Raw genomic sequence first — 8,163 nt, 5'->3', positions numbered from 1 at the left:
AATCATCATGAACTCTGCTCAAAACAAACTTGACCCATTAGAGCTTGAACACACGAGGATAGGTTAGGGCTTCAGTCAATCCTTTGATTCTAATGTGTTCATACTTGTTGTTTAATACATAATTGGTACATAGTTCATCATAGGTGTCTCTTATCTCAACATGACTAAGTTCTTCAACATGGCATTTGGTGAAGAATCTAACATCTTTGACTAACAAGACTCGATCCAAGATGAGTGAAAAGGCGATTTTGTCATTAGGTTTAGAGGCGACTTTAGGAGTCAAAGTGTATTTTAGTGAGGGCTTCTCTACATTCTTGACAACTATGGGATCTTGGATCTTGGGTGCCATTGTTGATTTTAGTTAAAACATAGCAAACTATCCTTAGGGTTTGATGGTTTACAAATGACAGACACTTCACACTTAGCAGATAATAACAATTTGATAAGATCGGTAAACCAGCTTAACAATGTGATGAGATTTGATGTAAATACCTTGGATTTGCTTTGAATGAGGTTTGATCACCTTGATTCGCTCTGCTCTACTCTTTCAAAAACTTGGTGAATGTAAATGACTGCGAAAATACCTTTAAGTACACAAAATACCTTATCGAGCTCCGTGCGGGTTAGGTCAAAACATTAAATGCACTCGGTTCACCTTTAACCAATTTACTCTCTTTTTTTCATTTGAACCGAGTAACCAAATTTCCTTCATTTACCGACTTGACAGGCTTCTTGTATTCACCGACTTGACAGGTTTCCTATAAAGTACTTTTAATAGAATTTCAAACTTACTGAAGCATCTTAACTATGCAGATTTTGATTTTAGTACATAATAGAATAGGAACTATTATGATTTTAACCTTCAGAGAATGCATTCCCTTCTTTGCTGATTAATTCAGAATAGATGCACCTAACTCGATAGGTAAGGTGCTTTCTTCATTTGACACAATTTCCTTCATTTTCCAAATCATCTTTAATTTTTCTTTTATTTCTTCAGTGTCTTTTATAGGTTGATCTCTATAGTCTCCAGCTAAATGTCCAACTTTGTGACAATGAAAACATGCCCTACCAGGATTTCTCCATGATCTTTGGTTGTTCATTCCAAACCTTACAAAACAGTTGGCACTAATATGTCCATATCTTCCACAACATTCACACCATATCCTTGTATTGTAATCCCATGGTACTACTGCATATTGTCGGTAAGGATCTGTGTGAGTTCAGTAACCTCTAGTGTTTTCTCAGTGTGTAGACCACATGTAGTTCTTTTTCTTAAGCCAACACTTCTCAATACTATGTCCATATCTATTGCAGTTTCTACAAAACCCTTTGAATTTTGCTTTCTGATAGTTGTTAATAGACTTTGTCCTACATTGATTAGATGTGTGACCATATTTATTGCAATTGTAACAATAGTCATTGGACTTAGTGATATTCGGTTGCTTACCTTTTCTGATTTGGCATATGTTAGCAGTGTGACCTTGATTTCCATAGTAGTAGCAAATAGGCTTCTTTCTTTTGATGTTATTCCTTTTTCCAGCTTGCTTTGATGATTTTCCTCTCTTAGTAGTATGAATTCCTTTCTTGGTAGAGTCTTTTCCTTTGTAACTGAGTCCTGCATCTTTGTTGGGTCTTCTTGTATTCATTTGTTCATCCAACATCTCTGATGCTTCATAACTCTTCTTCAGTGTTTCTTTGGATTTCTTCTCTATTTCAAGTTCATCAGTCAATCTTGATACTTCAAGTTTCAATGCTTGATTTTCATCATTCTTCAGAATTGCTTCATGATGTGCATAACCTAGTTGATTTGTCATATTTTGTTGAATCCTAGTCAACCTTATGATTTTATCATTTTTATCAGATACTAAGACTTCAAGTTGTTGTTTCTCTCTTTCTAGATCTCTTGCTTTATCCTCAGCTGTAATGCATCTAGATTTTCAGTCATTTGTGAGCTAAAATGTTCATGTTCTCTTTTCATTGCTTTTAGTTGATTAGCTAATGCTTTGTTCTTTTCTTTCAATACTCCAATCATTTCTTCAGTCTCTTCAGCTATACTATTCTCAAATGATGCCTCAATTTGTTCCACTAACTCTTGAGAATCCTGTAAATCATCAGATAATCTTCTTCTTACTTTCAGAGATTTTTGCATTTGCTTTTGCATGTCTACAATCACTTGATTAGCATGATCCAACTCTTCTTGCAGATATACAATCCTCTAAGATTGTTTGTAGCCTTCCATTGATAAGATCTTTCTCTTTAGGTAGTTAAACCCTTTTCCAAGATTCAAGCTCTAATACCAATTGTTAGGCCCAATATGAAAATCTAATGTACTAAGAGGGGAGGGGTGAATCAGTACTTCAAAACTTTTCTTGAATAATAACTTTATTGTTATGCATAAACAAAATAGTGCAGTAACATAAAATAAAGTTAAAACAAATAGATAACAATCATACATGATTCACTCCATAACACATATATTTTGGTTACGCATAAAATCTTGGTTAGAGAGAAAAACTGCAGTGGGGATGGCACCCACAACTTCACTACTGCAATAATATAGAGTGCTCGGTTAGAGCTACATTTTAGCTATTTCTAATAGCTTGCCCTATTAGGAGTAACAAGATCTATTAGATCTACATTGCTAAAGGATTTTACAACATTTATTTGGAATGCTGCACCTGGTTAGAGACTTTGCAATTTATAGACTTGATTAGAGTCTTTTACCCTGTTAAAGGTTTGTCTTTCAACTTCACAATATTACAATAAAATCATTACAAATATCTGCAACTTTACATCTGAAATGTTATAGCAGATTCTATGTGCTCAGAATAGATTACCTTGCTTATAGAATACCTCAGTAACCCATATAGTAACTCAGTAAACCCTTCTGTTTACTCTATTCTTCGACTGTTCTCTAAAAACCTTCTCAGTGACCTCTATGTCTCTGTAACAGCTTCTTTTCACATGTATATACACTCTTAACTCATGCTATATAAATAGATCTCTTAAGACGATGATCCAATTCATTGCTTCGATCTTACAAACAAGATTCCTCAAATGAATAATTATACAAAACATTTCATTGGTTAGATTGATCTCAAAATCATACATAATCTTCTAGTGCAATTTCCAATGTAATAACGATTAGATGTGCCTCGATCTTGTAACACATTTTCATATGCATGTCTTGGTTCAATGTATCTGGTAACACGTTTCACTCAGTGTATATCAACTTGGTGTGTCATCTTTGCTGCTCGGTAGTCATAAAAAGATACTTGATTAATAGCTCGGTGTATACTACATTCTATGACTGCTTTCCTCTATAACCGACTAGACTGTGCATACTGACTTGTCTATGTATACCGACTGCATGATTCGGTAGTGTTAACCGACTAGAGTATATAGTATGACTTTGAATATAAAAACTAATGGCAATTTGATAAGTAGTAACACTTTTTCTTATAGTGGACAATTGTCTAGGTCAATCCATTTATACAATCAAACTTATTCTGATCCAAAGACAAAGGTGGGTCAACAACAATAGAGACAACAACCATGCATAAACTTTTTTATGTTGTCCACGGAAATGTCCCCAATTGAATTTTAAAAAATATATATAATAAACAATTTCAGTTTATGGACAATGACTTTCTTAGCTCATCGACCCTTCTCTCAACCCATATAAATAAAGAAGAAACAAAAAAAATATTTATATTCATATTTGTTTGGTATTTTATGATTTGTCTCACATAAACAACCTTTTATTTTGTGAACATGTAAAGTTCCATAAATATTTTAAAGTGTGCAATTATGTTTGAATAAGAGCTGAACGTGAATTCTTTAACATTGGATTCCCTCTTGCTACCAAATTAATGTCTTTCAACAAGGGGATTTGTTTTCAAAACCTTCTCACCATGAAGGATGCTCTTCACATCAAAGAAAATTTTGTAGCTTAAAGTATATGGAAGGCTCAAGAGGCTATTAAGCATTGGATTCTTTGAAATCGCTTCTTTATTATGGATTTAATTTTCTTTAACCAATAGGACGTTTGATGCTTCCCTCTTTTACAATGTCAAAGTAACCCCTTAGCACATTTGACATGGGTGAGCACCTTGTGGTTTCATAAGAAATTTTTCCAATGTAACCAATATTTATTCTCTAAAACTTTTTATTATTATGTAACATAATGAGACTAAGGATAATCTTCCTCTTCGTAATTAAGACTATGAGACTTTTGAAACTACTATAGGGGATATTTCTACCACTACTATATTTGGCACCAATTTCCGATGAACGTTTGTTGAAATTTTGATAAAATTTTGTCAAATTACCAACGAAACACCCTTACAAATTTGGTCACAAAAAATTCATCAAAAAAGCAACAAATGTAAATTCGTCAAAACCTTGACCAAGCATCGTCGGACAATGCCATGCAAAATTGAACTGGTTTTCATGGGAAAATCGACAGAAACTAATATATTTTAGTCATCAATTTTGTAGTATACTAATATATTTAAGTTATCAATTTGGTAGTATAATAATATATTTAATGGTTAATTTAGTCATTAATTCTTGTTAACTGGTCATTTACTTAGTCATGGTAGTCATTTATTTAGTCATTGTAATCATTAATTGTCATTTAAATATCAATTGATTTATGTCTATTAGTAGTATATTTAGTCATTTGTGTCAAAATTGTTTAGAGATAATGACTATTATTCATAAGTTTGGATGTCATCTAGATATGAAATGTTGCTTAAATCCATTTTAGTTCTAAATATTGCAATATTGTTACTAAAATGTCCACTATTATTACATTTAGAGTTCAAAAAAAAAATTTGAATGTGAAGTTACATTTATTTCCATATGAATGTTTATACTATCAAACTCCCAAATAAATTATATATATTATTTTTTTTATGACTAAACTATATTTATTTTAATATAATATAAATACATAAACTATTTAACATATATATAGTGATTGTTATATAGAATAATATATATTTATATATAACACTTATATATTATTTTATATAGAAAAATTAAAATATTTCCAATAATTAAAATAAATTAAAAATTAAAAAATTAAGAGGTTGCAGCCCCCCTGCGTGGCAGCTCAGAGAACTGGGTCTACAATGCCCCATGTAAGGGGAGGTCACAACTCTTAGAGCTACGAAACCCCTTTACATGGGGGGTTGTAGCTCTTACAGCTACGACACCCCATTACATGGGGGGTCGCAACTATCCTCTCAAAATCGCAAAACCCCATATAAAGTTGTGTCGCAACCCCCCTGGGGATTGCAACACCCACTTACATGGGGGGTCACTGCTCTCAGATTTGTGACTCCCCATGTGAGGGGATGTCACAGCCCCATGGGGACTATGACACGCTCTTAAATGGGGGGTTGTAGGTCTCAAGCTGCGACAACCATTTTTCATTTATTTTAAAAAAAACCAAAAAAAAGGTTTTAAAAAAATGATAAATATCAAAACATAAATCTTTATAAATAATAAAATGGAGATTTTATTTTTCAATGTATTAAATGGTTACCATTTTTTCCAAATCTGCACCAACAAACAAAAGAAAAATGACATTAGATCTAGGATTTTATTAAGAAAGCAAGAAGGAAATAAAAAAATCTCAAAAGATAGAAGTTTAATAATATCTCTCATTGCTCTATTGATGAAAACAATTCACTTTTAAAAAATAAAACTATTTATTCTAACTGATAAGCATGGAAATGAGATCCTAAGCCAATGGATACAAACTAAGATCTCAAATATCCATTCCATAATATTGGAAAATCAAAATTGTAAAATAAGTCTAGTTCTTAGTGTGCATGCATAAACTAATGAACCCTATTTTCACTCCATTACAATCACCTTTTTGCCTCTTACTTTACCTCTCTTCATTATAGATCCTTCACTTTTTCATCAACATTATAGGAAAATTGCAATCTAATATTTTAAAAGTATACATTTATCTTTTCTAAAAATTGAATTTGGTTATAATTCAAAAAGGTAATGTTTCTTTAATTTATGATATAAAATTTGATCAATTCAATATAATAGAATAAATTTTATATAATAATATATTTATTAATGTTATTCTTTACTTGTAGAATTTTGTAAAGTATAGCCATAACTTTGATATACATACACAGAAATTATTATTTGCCAATATTAATTAACTTAAGACTTAAATACATCATAATCATCATCATTCATATAAATTGACATTCAATAATATAATTTACTGAATTAAAATAAATAGCATGTTAATAATTTTTTTCTTAAAATGAGCCTAATATATGCATTTAATTCTTAAAATATTTGAATAATAATAATAATAATAATAATAATAATAATAATAATAATAATAATAATAATAATAATAATAATAATAATAATAATAATAATAATAATAATAATAATAATAATAATAATAATAATAATAATAATAATAATAATAATTTTAGTACTAATTTAAACCAATGTATTATTAATAGTCACTCTTACCCTAATAAATTTTCCATTATCTTGACTTTCATAGCTATCACACACTATGATTAGATATAGTTCTTATTCAAAACACATATAAAACATGCACAACACAAAAAATAATCATACCCTAGATGAACACAATTTATGTGTCCCTTCTCCAATGCACATATTCTATGAAAACCACCTTCTTCCTATACTCTCCATGTCTAGCCAAATATGACATATGTGATTTATATTATATTTAAAGGTTGCTCTCTAAATAATTACACTCCTTTAAATGTTACCTATAACTATTATTTAATAATTATAATTTTTATCTCTATCAAATAGATTTTGATAAATATTCTTTGTTAATATCATTTCATAATAAAGAGATCGCAATATCCTTATCTTTCAATTTCTCTTCAAATTTAATTTCACTTTGGAAAAAGAGATCTCATAATTAACTACCACCATTATTTGAAGATAGTAGTTTTATAGATATTTGTCAATAAAATAATTTAATTCAATTGAGTGGAATATTTTATCTTTTGACTAAAAGTAAATGTTATCTACCTTGTAAAACAAAATCAATCACAACCAAAAATATTATATGCATTCATTTAAGATTCCAATTGGTATGTTTGGTGAGTAATAATAGAATCACATTCTCAATAATAATATTATACATTAATATTGTAATTTGAATTCAATTAACAAAGAAAAGGTACATATTTGTTTTGTACAATTAGTTATCTCCATTTTTCCTTGATTACTTCAAGGAACTTGACAAGTCTCTACTTAAAATCTATTGTTCTCTTAAAATATTTTAGTTAATATCTTAATCAAATATTTATTCAAAACCCTTCTACTTAATATGTGGCGTATTTTCAAAATAAATGTGATAGAAACACATAATTTTGGTATATTAAGTAAGAAAGAATTTGAGTTTGTAGATTCAAAAAATGAAAAAAAAAATTCTTAAATTTATTTGAGATGTAATTATTAATCATTTTGTTGTAGCTATTTTCTATAAGAATTGATTTTATAGTTAGTTTTACTAATTACTTCTAACTGAACAATTTAAAATCATAATATAATATCATATATTAGCATGTCACTTATTTAAAATTATAATTTCACAATAAATTGAATGGTAATAATAAGCACTCAAAGTATTCTTTTGATTATGTTCTCATTTCATTATAGATCTATGATACCAATACAAATTAGAGAAAAAAGTATTTTTTTTATAAAGATGTCTCATAGGAAGTGATTTTTAGTTCATACTTTGAAAGTTGAATTCTCAATTAATCTTATAGAAAATATTTTTATTAAATAGAAAATTAACAAATTAAAAAAAATATTCATCTACTACTATTCATTTTAATTAAAACAAAATATTTTAATAAAAAAATTGATGCAAGTAAGTAGTATTATTTTTGAAATCAGCATGTTGTAGATTCAACAATTTTCCTTATATTAAACACGTTCATATATTATTCTATTATTATTGTTTAATAATTTCATTGTATAATCTAATTCAAAAATATATATCTTTAATATTGAGATGCACCTCAATTACTTTTTCATTAAAAATTTATTTCTCTAAACATTTCTTGCTACAAACTTTTGATCTGAAAACTTACTTCGATCAAAGATAGAAAAAACATTAAT

Source organism: Cryptomeria japonica, chromosome 7 (assembly GCF_030272615.1).
Source record: "Cryptomeria japonica chromosome 7, Sugi_1.0, whole genome shotgun sequence".
Taxonomy (NCBI): domain Eukaryota; kingdom Viridiplantae; phylum Streptophyta; class Pinopsida; order Cupressales; family Cupressaceae; genus Cryptomeria; species Cryptomeria japonica.
This window is presented reverse-complemented; position numbering follows the sequence as displayed.